The sequence below is a fragment of the Carcharodon carcharias genome, chromosome 28 (genome assembly GCF_017639515.1).
Source record: "Carcharodon carcharias isolate sCarCar2 chromosome 28, sCarCar2.pri, whole genome shotgun sequence".
NCBI lineage: Eukaryota > Metazoa > Chordata > Chondrichthyes > Lamniformes > Lamnidae > Carcharodon > Carcharodon carcharias.
The window spans coordinates 19,515,206-19,539,016 of NC_054494.1; the positions used below are offsets into that span (position 1 = coordinate 19,515,206).

Sequence of the window (23,811 nt, forward strand, 5' to 3'; positions counted from 1 at the left end):
AATCACCAAATTGTTATGGTGCAGAAGGAGACCATTCAGCCCATCATGTCTGCACCAGCTCTCCAAATGAGCATTATGACTTAGTGCCATTCTCCTGCCTTTTCCCCTTAACGCTGTACATTGTTCCTATTCAAATAATCAACTAATTCCCTCTTGAATGTCTCGATTGAACCTTCCTACACCACACTTCCAGGCAATGTATTCAAGACTCGAACCATTCGCTGAGTGAAAAAATTTTCTCACATCACATTTGCTTCTTTTGCAAATCACTTTAAAACTGTGCCCTCTCATTCTTGATCCTTTTACGTGTGGGAGTAGTTTCTCCCCAACTACTCTATCCAGCCCCCTCATGATTTTGAACACCTGCATCAAATCTCTTCTTTTCCTCTCCAAGGAGAACAGTTCCAAACTCTCTAATCTATCTTAATGACTGAAGTTTCTGATCCCTGGAGCCATTCTTGTAAACCTTCTGCACTCTCTCCAATGCGTTCACATCCTTCCTATAGTGTGGTGCCCAGAACTGTACACATACTCCAGACGAGGTCTGACTAGTATCTTATATAAGCTCAGCATAACCTCTTTGCTCTTGTACTCCATGCCCCAATTGATAAAGCCCAGGAAACTATATGCTTTGTTAACTGCTCTCTCTACCTGTCCTGCCACCTTCAATGATCTATGCACGAAAACACCCAGGTCCTTCTGCTCCTGCACCCCCTTAAGAATTGTACCCCTTATTTTATATTGTGTTTCCACGTTCTTCCTACCAAAATGCATCACCCCACACTTCATCTGCCCACTCCACTAACTTGTCTATGCCCTTTTGAAGTTTTACATTGTCCTCCTCACAGTTCACAATGCTTCCAAGTTTCGTATCATTTGCAAACTTTGAAATTGCCCCATGCACACCAAGATCTAGATGATTATATATAAGGAAAAGCAAGAGTCCCAATCCGGATCCCTGGGGAACTCCACTACAAACCTTCCTCCAGCCTGAAAAATATCCATTGACCATTACCCTCTGTTTCTTATTAAACAGCCAATGTTGTAATCATTGCTACTGCCCATTTTATTCCATGAGATATAACTTTTCTGAAGTCTGCTTTGTGTCACTGTATCGAATGCCTTGTGAAAGTCCATGTACACCACATCAGCAGCATTACCCTCATCTGCCCTTTCTGTTACCTCCTCATAAAACTCCAGCAAGTTAGTTAAACATGATTTATGCTTTATACATCTATGCTGGCTCTTCCTAATCAACCCACGTTTTTCCATGTGACTAATTCTATCCCGAATAATTGTTTCTAGAAGCTTCCCCACCACTGAAGTTAAACTGACTGGTCTGTAATTGCTGGGCATATCCTTGCAACCTTTTTTGAACAAGGGCATAATATTTGCAATTCTCCAGTCCTCCAGCACCTCCCCTGGGTCTAGGGAAGACTGAAAGATTATGGCCAGTGCCCCTGCGATTTCCACTCTCACTTCCTTCAATATTTTTGGATGCATCTCATCCAGCCCCGGTGCCTTGTCAACCTTAGGTACTGACGTTTTATCCAACACTTCCTGCTGATCACTTTTGAGCCATTCTAGTAACAGAGATTCCTCCTCTGTTATTGTGGCCTTGGTAGCATCTGCTTCCTTGGTGAAGACAGATACAAAGTATTCATTTAACATCTTAGCCATGCCCCCTGCCTCCATGTGTAAATCCCCCTTTAGGTCCCTAATCGGCCCCACTCCTCCTTTTGCCACCGTTTTACTATTTGTGTACCTAGAGAAGACTTTGTGATTCCCCTTTATGTTGACATCCAGTCTTTCCTCAATCTCTCTTTGCTTCTCTTATTTGCTTCTCCACCTCTCCTCTGAACCTTCTGTATTCAGCTTGGTTCTCTCTTTTATTTTCTACCTGAAACCTGTCATAAGTGCACTTTTTCTTTATTTGAATTTCTATCTTTTTTTCATCCAGGGAGCTCTGAATTTGTTTGCCCTACCTTTCCCTTTTGAGGAAGCTTTGACTGTGCCTGAAACATTTCTAATTTGAAGGTAGCCCATTGTTCAGCTGCGGTTTTAGGTTCCAGTCTATCCGGCCCAGCTCCGCTCTTTCCTCATTGAAGTCGGCTCTCCCCCAGTTAATTATTCGTACACTGGATTGCACATTGTCCTTTCCTACCATCATCCTAAACCTTATGATACAACGCTCACTGTCTCCTAAATGTTCCCCCACTGATACTTGATCTACTTGGCCCACCTCTTTTCCAAGAACCAGGTCCAATAGTGCATCCTTCCTTGTTGGACTGGCCGCACACTGCTATAGAGAATTCTCCTGAACACAATCCAGGAACTCTTGCCCCCTCTCCGCCCTTTACACCACCACTGTCCCAGTCTACATTCAGGTAATTAATTACTCTATAATGTCTGCACCTCTCTCTAATTTCCCTGCAGATTTGTTCCACTACATCCTTCCCACTAATTGGCAGTCTATAGACTACACCAAGCAATGTAATTGCACCCTTTTGATTCCAAATTGATTCTGTTCTTGAACCCTCTGGGACATCCTCTTTCTCTAGTACTGCAGTGCTGTCCTTAACCAATACAGCCACCCCTCCTCCTTTTCTTCCTGCCCTATCTTTCCTGAGCACCTTGTACCCAGGAATATTTAGCACCCAGTCCTGCCCTTCCTTGAGCCAGGTCTATTGTACCTACAACATCATGTTTCCCACATGGCAGTCTTCACCTGTAACTTGCCAGTCTTATTTGCTATTCTCTGTACATATATATATATATATATATATATATATATATATATGTGCACTGTAACCCTGATTTAGACTTCATGACTTTCTGCCTTACTCCGACTCCACTTAGAAAGTTACTATTCTCTATGCTAGCTCTATCTACCTCTCCAGTATTTTGTGCTGCCTGGTATTCCTCTCTGATACTCTCTCCTGGTTCCCCATCCCCTGCCGAGTTAATTTAAAGCCCTCCCAACAGCACTCGCAAGGAACTCATTTCCGGCTCTGTTCAGGTGCATCCTGTCTGGCTTCTACAGGTGCATCTTCTCCAAAGCCAGTCCCAGGAATCTAAAGCCCTCCCTCCTGTACCATCTTTCCAGCCACACATTCATCTGCTTATCCTCCTATCTCTATACTCACTTGCACATGGCACTGGGAGTAATCCAGAGATTACTACATTTGACGTCCTGCTTGCTAATTTTTGATCTAGCTCCCTAAATTCTGATTGCAGGACCACATCCCCCTTCCTACCTAAACCATTGATGCTCCAGAAGAATGTCCTGCAGCTGCTCGGTGACATTCTTGACCCTGGCACCAGGGAAGCAACATACCATCCTGGAGTCATTTCTACGGCCTCAGAAACGCATGTCTGTTCCCCTAACTAATGAAACCCCTATCACTATTGCTCTTCCTTTCTTCTTCTTCTTCCCCTCCTGCACAACCAAGCCACTTGTGGTGCCACAAATTTGGCTCTGACTGCACTGCTCTAAGGAACCAGTGCCCTCACCAGTATCCAAAACAGAAAATTGATTAGCAAGCAGACCCCAGGGGCCTCCTACACTAACTGCCTGGTTCTCTTGGACTGGCTGGTGATCACCCATTCCTTTCTGCCTGCATACTCCTTGCATGTGGTGTGACCACCTCTCTGAACATGCTCTCATGTAGCTGTCAGCCTCGCAGATGTGCCACAGTGACTCCAGCCGCTGTTTCAGCTCTGAAACCCAGAGCTCAAGTTTCTGCAGCTGGTGACACTTCCTGCACGTGTGGTCGTCTAGGACACTAGCAGCGTCCATGACTTCCCGTATATTACAGGACACGCATTCCACGTAACCAAGCTGCCCCTGCCATGTCTCAATTTTACTTCCCTTACGTTAACTTTAATTTATTTTGGTTTGCTTATATTACTTTATTACAGCCTCGCTGTCTCCTGTGCTTTCTCCTGGGTAGGCCCCGAGCCTCGCTGTCTCCTGTGCTTTCTCCTGGGTAGGCCCCGAGCCTCGCTGTCTCCTGTGCTTTCTCCTGGGTAGGCCCCGAGCCTCTGTCGTCTAAATGTCCACTATGCCACCATCTCTCCCCTGCAGCTGGCCTTTCCAAAGCCCATGAAAACCAGCCAACCAGGGCTAAATCTGGAAGGCAGATAAAATCTGAGGCACGCAACCCCATTATAATATTTTTATAAAGCCCATCCTGGTAACAGGCTGAATGCATTCCCCCATGCCCCAACTCTTCTCTCCACACTCCCCCCACCCCAAACCACCAATCCTGTCCCACTTGTTGAAATTAGAAAATGGGGTTGACGTTGCATTTGAGATCTTAAAATTTAAGATCTTACCACATGCCAAGCCACCTGTTTTGGGGGGTTATAATACCCATCCTAGTGTTAGTAGCAGTTTCTGTATCTGGTGCAGTGCAAAATTTAGCAGTATATTTTTATTCATTGTTCCTTAACGTCGAATTTAAATTAAACATTTTGACAAGGCTGACGTGATTGGCAATGTTCATGTTATTGTGCTTTCTTCTGGTTGGAAAGCCAGGCGAGTGACATTTTGTAGATCGTTACATTTTTTTTAAACTGACCAGTGCATATTCTAAAATGCAAGGCTTTGTACACAGTGGTCATGGGAAGCATTATCGGGTACCTGTCCTTGTGCAACTGATTAGTGGGGTGGCTTAGGACCAAAATATGATGGCCAAAGTATAAGCATTGTCCATAGAAACCGGATACATCTGAGCTCATCTGCTTAAAAAGCCTCCTTAAAGGGAAATGTTAATACTATTTGCACCGTTCGTTAGTTGGTTTTACTTGGTTTAGCTCCATTTAAAAAAAAAATTCCTTTCCTTTCTGCACCACCAATACTTTTCTTCTTGCAAGAGGTCAGCAAATGCAGACATAACGACCCAGAGATGCTTTTGCCATAACCATCGCTACCATAGAGTCGGCACTTGGTCAGGGGAGCCCTGTCTTGCTGCCACTCCTTCACAAGGCAGGCGGCCACAGAGTTCCGCCATCTGCTTCTCTAGTGATGTACACAAGTCTAGATTCAGGGCAGCTCTTCCCATCAAAGTGTTGGTTATGGGGCGTGAACTGTCCATGCCCCCTCATCCTTCTCACCAATCCAATAGACAATCAACCATGTGCAGAGGTGTTAGGTAGGTGACAGTCGTTGGGTTTGCAAAGGATATTACCTTGATTTGCTGTAGAACAAGGCATCAGCTGAAAAGAACATACAGCTTTCATAGGATGGCAAGGTTTCCTTCAGTGCTTTGAGACATATGTAATACTTGTGGGTGTCAGGACACTTCATATCAACCCACTGATCTTTTATAAAGTTGAAAGAATTTTCACTCTTATCGCTCAGGTGGTATTTTACCTCTACCAGGCTCATCACTGTCCAAGAAATAGCCATGACGCTTTCATTCTGTAAGGTTTGGGACAGTCTTGCCCTGAGCTATATGTGCTCATGCACCTGGAAATGGGCCAATGCAGCTTCATCTTTGGTGAGATTACAAAATTGGAGTTTATAGGTACAAAGGAGGATTGAAGACCATGACTTATATTAGTGTTGTATTGAATGGAGTACTGCTGTTTAGCAACGTTCAGTTAAATCAAAGCCCATGTCATTGTAGTATGGGTTTTATGATGCAACGTCAGTAAAATTTTCCTTCAACAATTTCTTCAACTTGCTGTCCATTTGAAATGGAGTGCCCTGTCTGTCAATTCTTGAATGTGCAATTGATTTCTTAACTGGAATATACAATTAAAAAAGGCTGGATTTCAAGCCACTGATTCACTTTCACATGTTAAGCTACTAGAGGTTGGCTATGACTTGCCTATACCCTTTAATTAAACAATTTTTAAGAGATGCAGTTCCAACAATGAGTGGGATTTAGACTGGATGGCCCACATGGAGAAAATATTGGAATAGACTTTTTTTTTTAAATTCTTCCATGGGATGTGGACATTGCCAGCTAGGCCAGCATTTATTGCTCATCCCTGATTGCCCCTTGAGAAGGTGGTGGTGAGCTGACTTCTTGAACCGCTGCAGTCTGTGTGGTGTAAGGGGAGGGAAGACCTGCTGGCTCGAGTGGCCTGTTTCTGTGCTGAAACTTTTTATAAATCATTGTCCATTAGCCCCAATAAGCCTAAAATGTGTTAACTTCCATAATTTACGGCACTTGTTCATGCATTCGACTGCATAAGTTTTATTCTTTTTTCCAAAGAGTTTTGTGGTGATATTAGCTGATGAGTCAGTAGTATGGTTTATTAATCGTCAGTGTGTAAGAGCAAAGGGATTTGTCTGTGGTTACTGGTTTCCTCTACGCCGGGAAATTAACTAGGAAAATAGGACAAGCAAAGTGAAACACAAAACTAAGAATAAGATAAGATCAGATTTAAGAGAGTGCATGCAGGAGAATGCAAACCCTTGGAGAATGGTGCTGGACTTTCCCTGTGGTCTTCAGAAACCAGCCTCACTCCCAGCAATGACCAGACTGAAATGTGAGTAAGAAACCTGGAATGTATGGAAAACAATCTCTCATTGTGATTTTCTCCGGAATGGCCAATTGATAGCTAGGTGGCAGGCTTGCTGTCCATTTAAGGATGGCTGGAGGGCCAGTCGGAGAGCTGGTTTGAAAAGCAGCAGCAGGCTGCAATAGAAGGCAAGTTAGACAGACGGAGCTTCAAAATGATGTGCCCTCTCTTCAAACTTTTAAAATCAAACTTTAAAAAAGAAATGCTTTTGCAGCCAGATCACCACCGGGGGCTGGGAGTGGGGGATGGGAGCCTGCAGGTGCCGTTGCAACCAGGCAGAAAGGGAAAGGTGTCTCCACGCGCACACACACCCCCCTCTCCCCGAAGTCTGTCATTGGGAAACCATCTCCAGGAAGCTAAAGTGGCCTCTGCTGCCTGCAGAAACCTGGGGGACAATTGGAAAATCCCTAGTTGGCCTCCTATAATTGGTCTTAAGTGGCCTTTAATTACTTGGATCGGCTAGCCAATGCTTGCAGGGGAACAGCCCTGCCTTGCAACGTGCCCCCCAACCCCCCATCTGGCCTCCACGAAAATGACTCAGTGGTGGGATGGAGCCAGGGGTCTGGCATGTACGCCACTGGCACAATTTTAATGCATGTCCATGTCCACCTCCACCCCCAGCCGGGCCTAAAAAAAATCAAGCTTCAGGTCTCAAATTAAATGATGACCTGAATTTCCTGTGTTTGCTGATGGTATGGGTCCATGAATGTGCAATAATCTCCAGCCAAGCTGAGCCCTGTTTTTAGTGGGTTGAGCATGAAGCAATAGAAGCAAAGTCGCTTAGCAGCACCATCTGTTAAGTTTTTTTTTTCATTACCTGAAATGCTTGGCAGCAGATGCTTAATTTTCTGAATCGAGGTCTTTGCTCCCTGACACCTAAGACATTGAGAGGGAGCAAGCAAAATTCAGGAAGTGTGTGGGACAAGCATTCAACTTCACTACTTAGAGGGCATTAGACATTCAAAAAGGGGAGCAAACTCTTAGAAGAGGAGCTGATGCAGCTGGTGCTTTTAAAAAAATAAAAAATAAAAAAGATGAATATTCAGTTGTTCTAAGGCGGATCTGGAAATGCTGCCAGTATTTGGGAATGGAGGAACACCATCTGTAGAATTTCTAAGGAAGAAGCCCTCACATGCAGTATTGTGGAAGGATGCATGTGTCTTCTGAGCAGCTCAGTAGCCCCATTGGCCTCATGACAGTGTTGGAAGAAAATTAATGACTCACTGGGTTAGTAATGATAAGAACACCTTTAAATTACTACTGAGTGAAGGTAAGTAAATCACAACTTGTCATAACTTAACCGTGGTAATCCGGCATTGTCCTTTAGGGTATAATGTGGCTCCTTGTCCTTTGTCAGAGAAGCAAATTCAACTTCCACTCACGCTTCATAACGGAAAGTTGCACCTGAGTCTGTAAATCCTGCTGGGATGGATGTCTCTGCTCTGGCGTTGTCTAATTAATCTAGTCCCCCTTACAACTTTCTGCTGCCCCTCTTCCCCCTAATACATAAATCATCCAAAACAGGATTCCCATTATGCAGCCCTCCAAAACAAAAACAAAAACAGAATTACCTGGAAAAACTCAGCAGGTCTGGCAGCTTCCGCATTTTTTTTGTTTTTATGCAGTCCTCCAATCCTAGCTCAGTATTTGCCCTGAAGTAGAATATTTTCCAAAAGTGTGAAGAGTAGAGCAGATGGCTTTTTTGATATAGAAGTGAAAAAAATATTTGCAGTACCTGCAGTGTGCCCCAAAATAAGGCCAAAAGTCTCCACGATAATCTTGGTGTTCTTTTAACAAATTTACATTAGTTTTTTTGAATGGGTCCTGGCTTTACTGTGCAAGGTGTGTCTAGTCAAGAATGGATGAGAGGAAGGAATCAAGGGGGTAACATCATCTTATTCTAACCGCACATTAGCATATGCCTGCCACTGGGTGAGTGGCCACTTGAAGCTGTGAACAGAGTTTCAGCTGGGACAAGTCTCCAGCAGAATGATGACCCTGCAAAAGTGCAAATCTCAGTTTGCGCCTTTTGCCCCAAACCAGGAGCCATGATTACGGCCACCTCCCTCTCACTAACATTTCTTACCACGTTGAGCAGAAGATGATAAAATGTGTTTGTAATTATTCTGTTTTTTTTTTTAACATCAGCAATCCAGCTGGTCCTGATATTGTTGAGTCAACCAGAAGACTGAGTACAGTAGTGCTTCTGTTATAAAACAAACTAACATTGATCCATTGGCTATCCACAGTGAAGTTGCAGGTTTGGCGGGGTATTAAGAATGGTAGTCTGTTATTAATTCGAAAACAAATGTAAACTAAGGATAATTTAGATTGATATTAGTAGTCTTACAGTATTAATAATTATATATTAATCTGAGGGCAAAGTTCTTCTTAAATCTTTCATGTCTTTTTGCCAGATAATTTGCTTGTCTTCTCTTGCTTTGTACAATGAGTTTCGAACACAATTAATGACTCAATAATACTTATATTAACAAGGCATATCATAAGCGATTGACTTCCATAGTGTCAACAACACAAGTATCTCGCTCACAAGAGGAATAAACAAAACATTCTGAACTGTGACAAAGGACCCAGTGTGTGGGTTCTTGGGCCTGTTGGCTTTTTCCCAGTCTGTTAAGACTTAAAAAAAAGAAATTAGCCCTTTATAGTTGGCTACAACCCATTCTACTTAAAGCTGCAATGTCATGATTAAGAAATTAGGCTGCAAAATTCTCAAGAACCCTGTACTCACTGTTATATCAATCCCAAGCCAACTGGTGAAGTATAAAACTAGACGCTATCACTTTTTTTAATAATGGGTTTATTCACAGAATGCAGCATTATTGTTTCTGCTTCTTACCTACCAACCTTTGTCCAAGCAGTTTCTCTTTATAAGGGCACTGAGTGCTCAAACAATGCTTAGCTTTGTACCTTAACGATATAATTAGCATACCATTAACACTCCCACTCACCTCCACCTCTGAGCCCACAAGAGTTGTGGCATTCTTGGTAGAAACTAGGGGCGGTCCTCCTCTGGGTAAAAACATGTCAGTTCCAGGTCCTACCTGACGCTCCTCTTACTCTGCTGATTCGCACCAGGAATGTGCCACACACCCTGAGGAAAGTCGAGCCAGTTTTCTTTGGTTGTAAGGGAAGCCACATGCCATCTTTATCACACATTATCTCATGGGCAGAATTTTGCCCGACACGCCCACGCGTAAAATGACGCACGATGACGCTGGCCAAAGGAAACTGGCCCGAATTTCCTCAGGGTGTGTGGCACATTCCTGGTGCGAATCAGCAGAGTAAGAGGAGCGTCAGGTGGGACCCGGAACTGACATATTTTTACCCAGAGGAGGACCGCCCCTCGTTTCCAGCAAGAATGCCACAACTCTTGTGGGCTCAGAGGTGGAGGTGAGTGGGATTGTTAATAGTATGCTAATTATATTGTAAAGGGCATTGTTTGAGCACTTATAAAGAGAAACCGCTCGGACAAAGGTTGGTAGGTAAGCAGATATTTCAGAGGGTGGGCATGCTATGAGTTCCGAGGTGCGCCCGCCATTAATTAACAGGCCAGTTAAGGCCCTTGAGGCAGTAATTGACAGTGATTGTTTGCAATCCATGTGATTTTCAGAGCATCGCACGGGTGCTATGGGCAGGTGGGTAGGTCATGTTTTTTAAAAACCTCATCCAAGGGTGGGATAAGAGGGGTGAGTGGGCTGGCTGATGCAAATTGTTAGTACTTTACTTTTTAAACTTACTGCTACTTACTTGTGTGAACAGGACAGCTTCAATTCTCTTCAGAGCTGCTTTGACAGAAAGAACAGGCTTCAGTTCAGGACTCTGGAGGAATCATAACACTTGGGCCTTTCAGGTTTCAGACAGCCTTCCCTTACCCTGGGAATGGGAATCGTGCAATCCACTGGAGGCACCTCCTCTGAAGAGGAAGAGAGGGCCAGAAGGGGGAGGAGTTTGGGAGTCATTGTTCAGCCTCCAGGGGAGCCATCTTTTGGGAGGACAAGTGCAGGCACAAGGGGCGCAGGGCCAACAGGAAGTGCGAGGTGGAAGAGGCCGCAGAAGACGGCACTATCTTGCTGCCAGGGTTTATAGGCGGTGATGCAACTACCTCAATATATCTGAGGTGCGGTGCCGAAGGAGACTCCGTCTCTCAAGGAAGACAGTGACCTCCATCTGTCCGATTAGTAGCCCTGAGGTCAACTCTGACTGTGTGGGCAGACACCCCATGCCAGTGGCGCTGAAGGTCACAGTTGCCCTCAGCTTCTATGCCTCGTGCTCGTTCCAGGGGTCGGTGGGTGACCTGTGTGGAGTGTCCCAGTCAGCTGACCACAGTTGTGTCAAGCTGGTGACAGATGCTCTGTTCGTCCACGACAGCTCGGATGAGCCAGCCGGTCAGAGTGAGCCAGAGGCTTTGCAGTGATTGCTGGGATCCTCTGCATCCAGGATGCAATCGACTGCACACATGTGGCCATCAAGGCACCAGTAGGTGAGCCGGGAGCCTTTGTCAACAGGAGGTATTCTACTCCGTGCAGATAGTGTGTGATCACAGGATGCTGATTCTACAGGTCTGTGCAAGGTACCCAGGCAGCTCCCACAGCGCCTACATCCTCAGGCACTCCCAGGTGCTGGGGCTCTTCAGTGCTCCAGCCCGGCTGGATGGATGGCTGCTGGGTGACAAGGGCTATCCCCTCAGAAGGCGGCTCATGACGCCTCTCCATCATTCCAAGAACGGAGGCCAAGCAACGGTACAATAGGAGCCGCAGCATCACAAGGGCTGTGATGGAGAGAACCATTGGTCTGCTCGAGATGCGCTTCCGATGCCTGGGTCATTCAAGGGGTGCACTGCAGTACCCTCCAGATTATGTGTCATTGATAGTGGTTGCATGCTGCGCGCTCTGCACAATCTGGCGCTGCAAAGGGGGGCAGTAGTGGAGGAAGAAGATGTGGATGCAGCTGCCCTGGCTGTAGACGATGAGTCCAGTAGTGAGGACCAGCACGCTCAGGAGAATACTGAGGGGATAGACGCTGATCCGAGCAACCTCCAGGGAGGCAGGGACACCCAGGAGGCTTTGATCCAACACTCCTTCAGCTAGCCTACCAAAGATGAACCTCCAACACGTGGCAGGGCTGCAGACTCCTTACTCGATACCTGAGAGCAACACTTGCCTGGTTAGGAACATTGAGCTTTATTGACAAGACACATAGTTAATGACAAACAAGTCACTCATAACATCATGGGTTCCCTTTCACCTGCAGAACTAATGAAGCACCCAGAGGCTTGTTGAGAACCAAAACGTTTAATGATTGCATACTTGCATACAGAAATGGAAGTCCATTAAAAGGTGTTGAACAGTACACCTGCTTAAAAACAACTGAAACAGGGGTCAAAAGAAAACCACCTGTGATGAGCCCGTGGTGTGCCTAAGGTGATTTAAGTTTTCGTTTGCGGGTGCTATGTCTTGGTGTTCTCCCCTCGATGGCACTGGCATCTGAGACAGTCTGCTCACTCTGCCGTCCTGTTGGCCTTGATGACCTCAGCGGGCATCCTCTGGCCCGTGGGGCCTGTGATGGCCTCGCCTGGGATGGAGCTGTCATGTCACAGCTGGCACCTCCCCAGTCACTGCAGCCTCATGTGCCACAGTCACTGGCAGCGGGGCGGAGGAGCTGCTGCTGTTATTCGGAGCGCCCTGAGAGGAGCCCGCAGAGACGACAGGCAGCTCGTGCGCCAACGTCAGGTCGCTTTGGACCTCCCTGCTCAACATTGATGGACGGGCACCTAGCTAGGATACTGGGTGCCTCATCCATCTCCCACACTGACACTGACCAGCTGAGATCAATGCCGGTGAGAGGACTGCAGGTCCGAGCACATCCCCAGGAAGCCCTAATTGGTGTCCTGGAGGAGCCTCTCTATGAGAGTCAGCACTCTCTCCATGGAGGAGCCAGTGTGCTCGGCCATGAGGGTTCTCCCACTGCTGGCGCCCTGGGCACTCTGTCTCTGCCTGCCCCTCAAGCGAATGTGTAGTGCCCTCACCACTGTGCACTGAGACACTAGCTGACGATCTTATCCCCACTGAGGTGCTGGTGCCTACCTGGCTGAGAGGGCTGGTGCATTTGTCTTCTGGGGTCAGCGGCAGTCCATCTGCCTCCAGAGTTTGGGCGTGCTCTGGTGAGGCTGAAAGGAAGAACAAGGACATTTGATTAGTAGAAGTCGTTATGCTGTTAATGTGCATGCCTGGCACCCGGATCAGGATGTGCTCCTCCTTCCATTATCAATGGGCATCCCATGTTGGATGCTGAAATCAATATACAATCAACAGTGGAATGTTTGCACTGACAGACATTGTGACCTCGTTGCCCGGCACTCCCCAGTGGGTTGGGGTAACCTCACCATGGCTGGTTGACCTGGGTGCATGGCGCCTCTCCAACTCGAGTGCCTCCTGCTCATATTGGGTCATGATGAGAAGGTGAGGCTGTTTCTAGTCCACAGCTTCTCAGCATTATTGTGGGCTGTCTTCTCTTGAAAGGAGAGAGGAGCATTGATTAGTCCACCCTGTACCTGCATTACCATTGCAGCCTTGCCACCCCCACCAGAGTGAAACGTTGCAGGGCTCACCCGATTCGTGACCCTGGAGCGGCCAGACACTCACTCCAAGCAGCCAGGGCTGACCCCCTTGTCCAGATGCTGCCTCCATCACATTTGCCACTCACACTCCCAAGACCTTCCAAACCCACGAGCGCTACCACCTAGAAGGACAAGGGCAGCAGATAGAAGGGTGCACCGCCACCTGGAAGTTCCCCTCTAAGTCAGTCAGCATCCTGACTTTGAAATATTTCGGCGTTCCACCGCTGTGGCTAGGTCAAAATCCTGGAGCTCACCCCCAAACACTACTGTGGGTGTACCTGCACCACGTGCAACGGATACAGGAGGCAGTTCAGCACCACCTTCTCGGGGGGGCAACTAATGATGGGCAATAAATGCTGGCCCATTCACTGAAGGCCACATCCCGTGAATGAGTGAATTCAATAACAAAATTCTGACTTGTGGGTGGCGGGGGCGCTGCCTACCTAACTGCGGTGATAAGTGACACTTATGCCAACACGGCACTCACCTTTCCCAATCACGAGGTCATTAAACCGCTTGCGGCACTGCACCCAGGTGCATCTCACCACAACGTTGGAGCTGACCCTTTCTGCCACCTCCTCCTAGGCATGCTTTGTTATTTGGCGGGGGGGGGGCCTCTTCCTCTCGTCCCGTGGCATAAGGATGTTGCAGCATGCTGCCACCTCCTCGAGGAGGGCAGCGAGGCACTCATCCAAAAATCCCAGGGCACACTGCCCCACCGACCTGCCCTCCTGCCTGGCCTGCTCCCCGGGAGCGCTGTCTGACATCCTCCTGTGCGATGTCGGTGGCAGTCTTTGGAAGGCTGCCTGCGCCGTTTTTGAATAGGCAGCCAGGTCACCATTGGACGCGGTGGTCATTGGCCTCCTGCTGCCACCCACCCCTTCGCACTGTTCTCGGGAGCCGTGATTCACGCTGGTTGGGCCTTTGTTGGCCTGCCCACGTAAAATGGTGGCACGGAGCTGAGAACGGACGACCACCCAGCCCACCCGTCATAAACAAAATCCTGGCCCCTGTGTGGGTAACATAATGTGTGTTGTTGTGTGTTACATAGTTGACAAAAGCAAATTTTGCCAAATAGCTTTTTCCGCACACAATTATTGAGTAACCACCTTGGCCAAGATGGGCCGACTTGGTGAGTCAGTTATTACTTGTGTTGTTTTAAGAGAACAGGTGACATGTACAGATCAGCTGTATGTGAATCACTTCAATGAAAACTGATCAGACAGTTCATTATTGCGCAAAAACTAGAACCATCCTGCAAGGTAGTAGACTCGGAAATGTAATCACTTTTTCACACACAAGCCCTGGGCCAAGATTGGATATTTCTCTGATGGCTCACCATAACCTCTTTCGAACTTTCCGCTTTCTCTAAATTGTCAAACAAGCAGTCTGACATCAAGGGCTAGGAGGTCAGAAATTTCCCCCATCTAAATTGTGGGCAAGACTGAAGTTGTAATTGTCGGTTCCCGTCACAAATGCAGTTCCTGAGCCATGCCCTCCAGCTGTCCACTCCCCGGCAGCTGTCTGAGGCCGAACCAGACTCTTCGTAATCTTGACCCCATGATGAGATTCTGATCGCACATCCACGCTATTACTGAGACAACTCATTTCCACCCCAGTAGCACTATGATCCTGCTGCTGAAATTCTCAACCACGCCTTTGTTACCTCTCGAATTGACTATTCAAAGGCACTCCTGGCTGGCCTGCCACGCTCGATTATTCACAAACTTGAAGTCGCCCAAAACCCTGCTTCCTGTATCCAACTCACACCAGGTTCATTTTTCCCTTCATGCCAGTGCCTTTGGTTCACCGTTGAGCAACACCTTGACTTCAAAATTCTCATTCCCGTTTTCGATTTTTCCCTGCCGCGCTCCCTCCTTTCTCTGCAATCTCCTGCAGCCGTACTTTCCTTCAAGGCATCTGCATTATTCCAATTCTGGCCTCTTTTAACTGTCCCACTATTGGCGGATGTGCCATCAGCTGCCAAGGCACCAAACTCTGAAATTCCCTCCCTAAACCTCGTCTCTCTTTCCTCCTTTAAGATGCACCTTAAAGCCTACCCCTTTGAGAAAGCTTTTCTCACCTGACCCATTGTTGCCTTGTGTGGCTGGTGTCAAATTTTGATTGTCAATGCTCCTATGAAGTGCCTTGCGTTAACTGCAATCTAAATGCAGTTTTTGTGTATTGGTAGCCGAGTAAAACTCGTGATGGGGGAGAAGACCGTCCAAAAAAAATGAGCATTAAAGTTGGGTTTGAAAATGGCAGTCAGACGTGGGCCACGTTGTTGAAATGTATCCAGGAGCATGTCAACAAGGGTCTGCTGTATCTGACTATTGATGCCCTATTGTTAACAGTTGGAATGAAAGGCTATAGAAACAACAGAGAGGGGGACAAAAGAGATTTACGAGGATGACACTAGAAATGTGAGGTTATACTATCAAGAAAGAGTGAACAGCCTGTCTCTATTTTTTGCTGTTGAAAAAACAAGGTTGAAGGGTGATCTGCTGCGAGGCCTTGAAAATGATGAGAGGTTTCGATAGACTAGACATGGAGAGAGCATTTCTACCTGTGGGGAATAGCAAAGCTAGAGGCCTTCAATATAAAATAGGCACCACGAAATGAAATATAAAATTCAGAAGAAACATCTTCCTCCCAGAGAGTGGTAAGAAGGGGGAAACATGCTACTATTGGGAGCAGTTAAGACAAATTGTACACCTTCATATCAGGGGAATTTATATTAAATACGACGTCAAAAGGAATGCTGGAGTCAGGTGTGGAAGGATGTGAGGAGGATTGAGTGGAGCATAAAAGCTAGCATAGACAAGTTGGACTGAATGTTCTATTTCTGTGCTGTATATTCTATGCAATATATAAAAAAGATTTTTTTGATTCCTTGCTCTATCCTTAAGGATTGGCCACCACCTCTGGTAAGGGCAGGGAAAACTCAGCCAGGAATTCTGCTCCTGTTGGAAATCAGTGAGTGTATGTGTAGATGTATACTATAGATTGGATAAAATTTGGGAACAATATCCTCAGTGTGGCCGTCCAGTGCTCTGTGTTAAAGTTCATTGCGTGATTAATGGCTATTTGGATAAAGTGGCTGATGATGTAAAACCATATCTGGTAAGGGACTGAACATTTATGGATCAGGAGAAAATGATCTTTGTAAAGAGGAGCAATATAGTCTTACCGAATGGAAGCAACATGACAAGGATGAGACAGATTACAGTTTGCAAAAGGCATTACTACAACATAATTCTTTCAAAATTGAAAGAAGTATACATGTTCTGAAAATGTTGGAGACTGAAGTACATTTGTGGTGTGGTGCAAAAAAGCAGTGTGCTGAGATTGTGTCAGGAAGATATAATAATTTTCATAATGTTATTGTAACTTATTCTAAGGCAGGGTGTATGTGTGTTAATTGAATTAAAGACAGCTGGTCTGAAGGCTTTGATGTATCAGAAGAGAAGCTAGGTTTGAAATGTTAAATAGGTAAACATGGCTGAAGTTTTAGAATGAAGTGTAAAGGGAAAATTTGCATTTTTAGATAAACCAGAGTAATTTGAATTTCATAAGAGGTGGTGAAATGTTACACTTAGCCAAAGAAAAGCCAAGCAGTGTGTTTATTTTTCCCAAAGCTTACTGATAAAATTGGTATTATGAAAGATTTTTATTATTAGAAAAGTAGAGTTGAAAAGACACATTGGGATAATGGGATTCATGTTAAAAAGGGAGAAACCTGTATAAAGGAGATGAGGTTATATGTAAGAGGAAGGCATTCTAAGTTCGTTAACAAGTGTGAAAAGCCTCCAGCCTCTAAGCTTCAAGTTGCTGTCTACACAAACTGAAGTGAAGAAAATTCACTTTGAATTCAAGTGTTCACGGTATCGTGTTACTTTGCCTGGGTCTTTTAAAATCTATGTTTTATTGTTGCTCTAACAGAGGTGTAACTGGGAGTTAGATTAACTAGGGGAGCTAAGAGTTATCATCATAGTAATTTGTAAACCTATGTATGTGCTTAAAATCATTTTATTAATTAAAGGTTTAATTTAGTTTTGTAGGAAATCTATAAGACTCGGTGGTCTTATTACCACTGAATTCAAGGCACGCATCTCAAAATAAATAAATACAAATTGTAAAATAGTTATGGCAGTTGTTTCAAGTTTCCCCCTGGGACCTGAACAGCTCAGCATTTACCTTCTGCTGTGCCGCATTGAAAACTTCATTGGGTGAGGGGAGGAGAGGACCCGGACAACCATGAATATTTAGGAGGCACAGAAGATTTTCTGAGATACCAAAAAACACCTGGAGTCCTGATTATTTGCTTCAGTTATCGAGTTGCATTCGCACTTACAATCAGAAAGAAAAGGGGCTTGTGTCATTTCAACCACCTGCCATGATCTGCCCACCTTCCCCCAACTGGAAGAGCAGGCAAGCAACCACTGCAGGTGCTGCTGCAAAGCCAGCCAGCAGGACTGATATGAGAGAGTGGTAGGGGTTTATTCACTCTCGCAATGTTACTTTTTTCTTCCTCCTTCTATACGTGGGGGATTGTACATGGAAACAGGCCAATTGACCTGACTGGTCCACCCTCCAGAGAGCCTCTTCCTCTAACCCTGTTGGAATAACTGTCCATTTGTTTGTTCCTGATGTTGTTTATCCATTTTCTTCTTAAATGTATCTATGCTGTTCGCCTCAACTACACGGTGTGATAGGAAGTTCCACGTTCTAATTCGGGCTTGTCCAACCTTTACATGTTCCGGGGAAGGGGGTGCCACATTTCAACTGCTTTTCTCACTCAAGGGACTGATGTGCAAATTTTGGTAAAATAAGGTTTGGTACGACGTTAAACATGAATTTTTTTTTTAAATCCACATCAAAGTAATAAATTGATTTTTTCTTAAAAAGAGCAATTAATAAAAATGACCATTAAGAAGCAGCAGGGTTAACCAATAAAACTTTATTTGCTTTTTCACTTAAGAACCGGAGCTAGAGAGAGACAGAATAGGCCCCAGGTCTTGGTCACCAGGGAAAAGGTGGGAACAAGTCCGAGCTAAGGAGTTGAGTTTAACTAATGCCGACCTTGCATTTCCCTCTGGTGGCGCAGACTCCATCCTGGAATTCATACGAAATTGGGACTCAGAAGTGGGTTGCCTTTCAGCATGGGGTTTCCTCCTTTCGTGGCCTGCTTTGTAGATAGGTTTTTGGGGAGGAAGGAGGAGGGGGGCAGGATGTGTGTGTCAGTCTCACACACACACAGAGCAAGAGAGATACAGACTGAAGGCGTCCCAAATTAATGCTGATAGGCTCACCCTACCAGCAGCAAACACAGGAGGAAAATGCCCTGTAATTGGAGGAGCAGCTGCTTGCAGAATCTTTTATTGTACTCACTGGCTCCATGGGCCAGATACAGAGGGTTCCATAAGCCTGTTCTAACTGCTTTCTGGGTAAAACAAATAGTTTCTCATGAATTCAGTTTGGAGTTACTAGTCATTATCCTACATTTACTGCCTCTGGTTTTGGTACCCATATAAGAGGGAACATTTCTACTTCGAACCAATAAAAACATTTCATAATCTTAACAACATCTACCTGACTCCCCATTCACCATCTCTTTTCTAGAAAAGTAGAGCCCCAGCCTCCTGAATTTTCACTATTAGGACTTCAGTTCTCTATCATACTTGTAAATATTTCTTTGCACCATCTGCAGGGCCCCTGAGTTCTTCCTATCATGTGGAGAACTGTGTGCAGTACCATAAGTGTGGTCTAACCAAAGATCAGTACAAGCTTGAGAAGGTTAACGCTTGACACCCTTGAAGAGGAACTTACGAGTGAAGAATCATGAAATTGCTCTGATGGCTAAGGTGAGGCTAACAGGTGATCTGCAGAGCTGTACAGATTGGGACGTTCCTCAGGTTTGACCTCAAGCTGCTTTATCTGATCTCAGCTATGGTATAATACCATTTTTTAAAAAATTCATTCATGGGATGTGGGTGTCACTGCCTAGGCCAACATTTATTGCCCATCCCTAATTGCCCTTGAGAAGGTGGTGGTGAGCTGCTGCCTTGAACTGCTTCAGTCTTTCTGATGTAGGTACACCCACAGTGCTGTTAGGGAGGGAGTTCCTGGATTTTGAGCCAGTGACAGTGAAGAAACAATGATTTTTTCCAAGTCAGGATGGTGAATGGCTTGGAGGGGAGCTTACAGGTACTGGTGTTAGCATGTGTCTGCTTGTTCTTTTAAGCAGTAGTGGTCATGGGTTTGGAAGGTGCTGTCTAAGGAGGCTTGTTGAGTTCCTGCAGTGCATCTTGTAGATGGTACACACACTGCTGCCACTGTGTGTCAGTGGTGGAAAGAATTAATGTTTGTGAATATGGTGTCCATCAGGTGGGCTGCTTTGTCCTGGATGGTGTCAAGCTTCTTGAGTGTTTTGGCGCTGCACTCATCTAGGCAAGAGGAGAGTATTCCATCACACTCCTGAGTTGTGCCTTGTAGATGGTGGACAGGTTTTGGGTAGTCAGGAGGTGAGTTACTTGCCACAGAATTCCTAGCTTCTGACCTGCTCTTGTAGTCACAGTATTTATATGGCTGGTCCAGTTTCTGGTCAATGATAGCCCCCAGGATGTTGATATTGACCACTACCTCAATTATTCCCAGTTGACTTTACTCAAGGTGAATAAAGTTGCCCAGGATTCCCCATCCTGACCAACACTCAGCAACTCTTATTGAGTATGTGCTACATGTGCACACAGCTTTGGGCTCAGTTGTAATGCCCACTTGAATAAACAGTCATTGGACATTCAAAACAAAAACAGAATTACCTGGAAAAACTCAGCAGGTCTGGAGTATCAGCGGAGAAGAAAGGAGTTGACATTTCGAGTCCTCATGACCCTTCCACAGAACTGAGCGAATATAAGGAGAGGGGTGAAATATAAGCTGGTTTAAGGTGTGGGGGGCGGGGAGAAGTTGGGGGTGGGGGGGTGGTGTGGTTGTAGTGATAGGAGCAGATAATCAAAAGATGTCACAGACAAAAGAACAAAAGAACACAGAGGTGTTGAAGGTAGTGATATTATCTAAACGAATGTGCTAATTAAGAATGGATGGTAGGGCACTCAAGGTACAGCTCTAGTGGGGGTGGGGTGGAAAGACTAGCGGGGCATAAAAGATTTAAAAATAATGGAAATAGGTGGGAAAAGAGAAATCTATATAAATTATTGGAAAAAACAAAAAGAAAGGGGAAGAAACAGAAAGGGGGTGGGGATGGAGGAGGGAGTTCAAGATCTAAGGTTGTTGAATTCAATATTCAGTCCGGAAGGCTGTAAAGTGCCTAGTTGGAAGATGAGGTGCTGTTCCTCCAGTTTGCGTTGGGCTTCACTGGAACAATGCAGCAAGCCAAGGACAGACATGTGGGCAAGAGAGCAGGATGGTGTGTTAAACTGGCAAGCGACAGAGAGGTTTGGGTCTTTCTTGCGGACAGACCGCAGGTGTTCTGCAAAGCGGTCGCCCAGTTTACATTTGGTCTCTCCAATGTAGAGGAGACCGCATTGGGAGCGACGAATGCAGTAGACTAAGTTGGGGGAAATGCAAATGAAATGCTGCTTCACTTGGAAGAAGTGTTTGGGCCCTTGGACGGTGAGGAGAGAGGAAGTGAAAGGGCAGGTGTTGCATCTTTTGAATGGGTATGGGGAGATGCCATAGGTGGGGGTTGAGGAGTAGGGGGTGATGGAGGAGTGGACCAGGGTGTCCCGGAGGGAACGATCCCTACGGAAAGTCGCCAGGGGACTGAAGGGAAGATGTGTTTGGTGGTGGCATTATGCTGGAGTTGGCAGAAATGGCGGAGGATGATCCTTTGAATGCGGAGGCTGGTGGGGTAACAAGTAAGGCAAGGGGGACCCCATCGTGCTTCTGGGAGGGAGAGGAATGTGTGAGGGTGGATGCGCGGGAGACGGGCCGGACACGGTTGAGGGCCCTGTCAACGACCGTGGGTGGAAAACCTCGGTTAAGGAAGAAGGAGGACATGTCAGAGGAACTGTTTATGAAGGTAGTATCATCAGAACAGATGCGACGGAGGCGAAGGAACTGAGAGAATGGGATGGAGTCCTTACAGGAAGCGGGCTGTGAGGAGCTGTAGTCAAGGTAGCTGTGGAAGTTGGTAGGCTCGTAATGGATATTGATGGACAGTCTGTCACCAGAGATTGAGACAGAGAGGTCAGGGAAGGGAAGGGAATTGTCAGAGATGGACCGTGTGAAAATGATGGAGAGGTGGAGATTGGAAGCAAAATTAATAAATTTTTCCAAGTCCCAACGAGAGCATGAAGTAGCACTGAAGTAATCATCGATGTACCGGAGAAAGAGTTGTGGAAGGGGGCCGGAGTAGGACTGGAACAAGGAATGTTCCACATAGCCCATAAAGAGACAGGCATAGCTGGGGCCCATGCGGGTACCCATAGCCACACCTTTTTATTTGGAGGAAGTGAGAGGAGTTGAAGGAGAAATTGTTCAGCGTGAGAACAAGTTCAGCCAGACGGAGGAGATTAGTGGTGGATGGGGATTGTTCGGGCCTCTGTTCGAGGAAGAAGCTAAAGGCCCTGAGACCATCCTGGTGGGAGATGAAGGTGTAGAGGGATTGGACTTCCATGGTGGAGAGGAGGCGGTTGGGGCCAGGGAACTGGAAATTGTTGATATGAGGTAGGGTGTCAGAGGAATCACGGATGTAGGTGGGAAGGGACTGGACAAGGGGAGAGAGAATGGAATCAAGATATTAAGAAATGCGTTCCGTGGGGCAGGAACAGGCTGACATGATCGGTCTGCCAGGACAGTCCTGTTTGTGGATTTTGGGTAGGAGGTAGAAGCGGGCCATCCGAGGTTGGGTGACTATCGGGTTGGAAGCTGTGGGAGGAAGATCTCCAGAGGAGATGAGGTCAGTGACAGTCCTGGAAACAATGGCTTGATGTTCAGTGGTGGGGTCATGGTCCAGGGAGAGGTAGGAGGAAGTGTCTGCGAGTTGACGCTTAGCCTCCGCGAGGTAGAGTTCAGTGCGCCAGACAACAACAGCATCACCCTTGTCAGCGGGTTTGATGACAATGTTGGGGTTGGACCTGAGAGAACAGAGTGCAGTAAGTTCATAGAGAGACAGGTTAGAATGGGTGAGAGGAGCAGAGAAATTGAGACGACTAATGTCACACCGACAGTTCTCGATGAAAAAATCAAGAGAAGGTAAGAATCCAGAGGGAGGGGTCCAAGTGGAGGGAGAATATTGGAGGTGGGTAAAAGGATCCGTTGAACGGGGAGAGGACTCCTGCCCAAAGAAGTGAGCACAGAGACGAAGACGGCGGGAAGGAGAGTTCAGCATCGTGCCGAGCCTGAAATTCATTGAGATGAGTGCATAAGGGTATGAAACCAAGTCCTTTGCTGAGCACGGAACGTTCAGCGTCAGAGAGAGGAAGGTCGGGGTATAGTGAATACATGGCCGGGCTGGGATTGGAAGATGGAGTGGGGACGGAGGGACAGGCAGGGGTGGAGGGTCCTAGTTGGGTGTTGGTGTCGATGAGTTGTTGGAGCTTGCGTTCCTTAACACTTGAGAGAAAGAGAAAAAGTTTCTTGTTGAAGCGTCAGATGAGACGAAGAATGAAATGAAACTGAGGGCATGCGCAGCTTTGTAAAAGGGTGTGGCGGTGCTGCTGGAGGGAGAGGTCGAGTGTATTCATATGGCGGCGCGTGGCACTGAATGTGGACCTCAGAATGTGACAGGAGCAGCAGTCCGAGAAATGTTTTATGTCCCGGAGATACCTGTAATCCTGGGTGAGTTCGAAACATGAGGGGTGGAATTTCAGTTGAAATCCACGTGGGGTAAGTCAGAGACGGAGACAGTCACTGAGAAAGGTAATATGGCTGTGAAAGCGGGTTTTAGTAAACACCTTGCCAAACACCAGGAGAGAAATGGAAAGCAGTGAAGGTGAACAAGGCAAAAGAGAGATACGGAAGTCTTGTCGCAGAGAGGAACAAAACTTCTTCAAGGTAGGCATTTCTTGAAGAGGAGTGGCAGTCAATTAAACACAGAAAAAAAACAAAAAACTGTGGATGCTGGAAATCCAAAACAGTTGTAATGCCCACTTGAATAAACAGTCAATGGACATTCAAAACAAAAACAGAATTACCTGGAAAAACTCAGCAGGTCTGGAATATCAGCGGAGAAGAAAGGAGTGACGTTTCGAATCCTCATGACCCTTCCACAGAACTGAGCAAATATAAGGAGAGGGGTGAAATATAAGCTGGTTTAAGGTTGGGGAGGGGAGAGAAGTTGGGGGGTGGTGTGGTTGTAAGGACAAGCAAGCTGTGATAGGAGCAGATAATCAAAAGATGTCACAGACAAAAGAACACAGAGGTGTTGAAGGTAGTGATATTATCTAAATGAATGTGCTAATTAAGAATGGATGGTAGGGCACTCAAGGTACAGCTCTAATGGGGATGGGGTGGAAACACTAGCGGGGCATAAAAGATTTAAAAATAATGGAAATAGGTGGGAAAAGTGAAATCTATATAAATTATTGGAAAAAAACAAAAAGAAAGGGGAAGAAACAGAAAGGGGGTGGGGATGGAGGAGGGAGCTCAAGATCTAAAGTTGTTGAATTCAA

General features: G+C 46.2%; 1 protein-coding gene across 5 annotated transcripts in view; it reads left to right on the forward strand.

Annotated features, from left to right (window-relative positions):
• The window catches only part of rassf4a (Ras association domain family member 4a), a 244,154-nt gene that overhangs the window by 52,768 nt on the left and 167,575 nt on the right, over positions 1–23,811 (forward strand). For 2 of the 5 annotated variants that reach the window (XM_041176241.1, XM_041176243.1), the window contains exon 3: positions 18,888–19,041. The exons of the other annotated variants lie outside the window; for them this stretch is intronic. The gene's annotated coding sequence lies outside the window, so the exon portion shown is untranslated. The remainder of the gene's footprint in view (positions 1–18,887; positions 19,042–23,811) is intronic. 5 annotated transcript variants of the gene reach the window in all.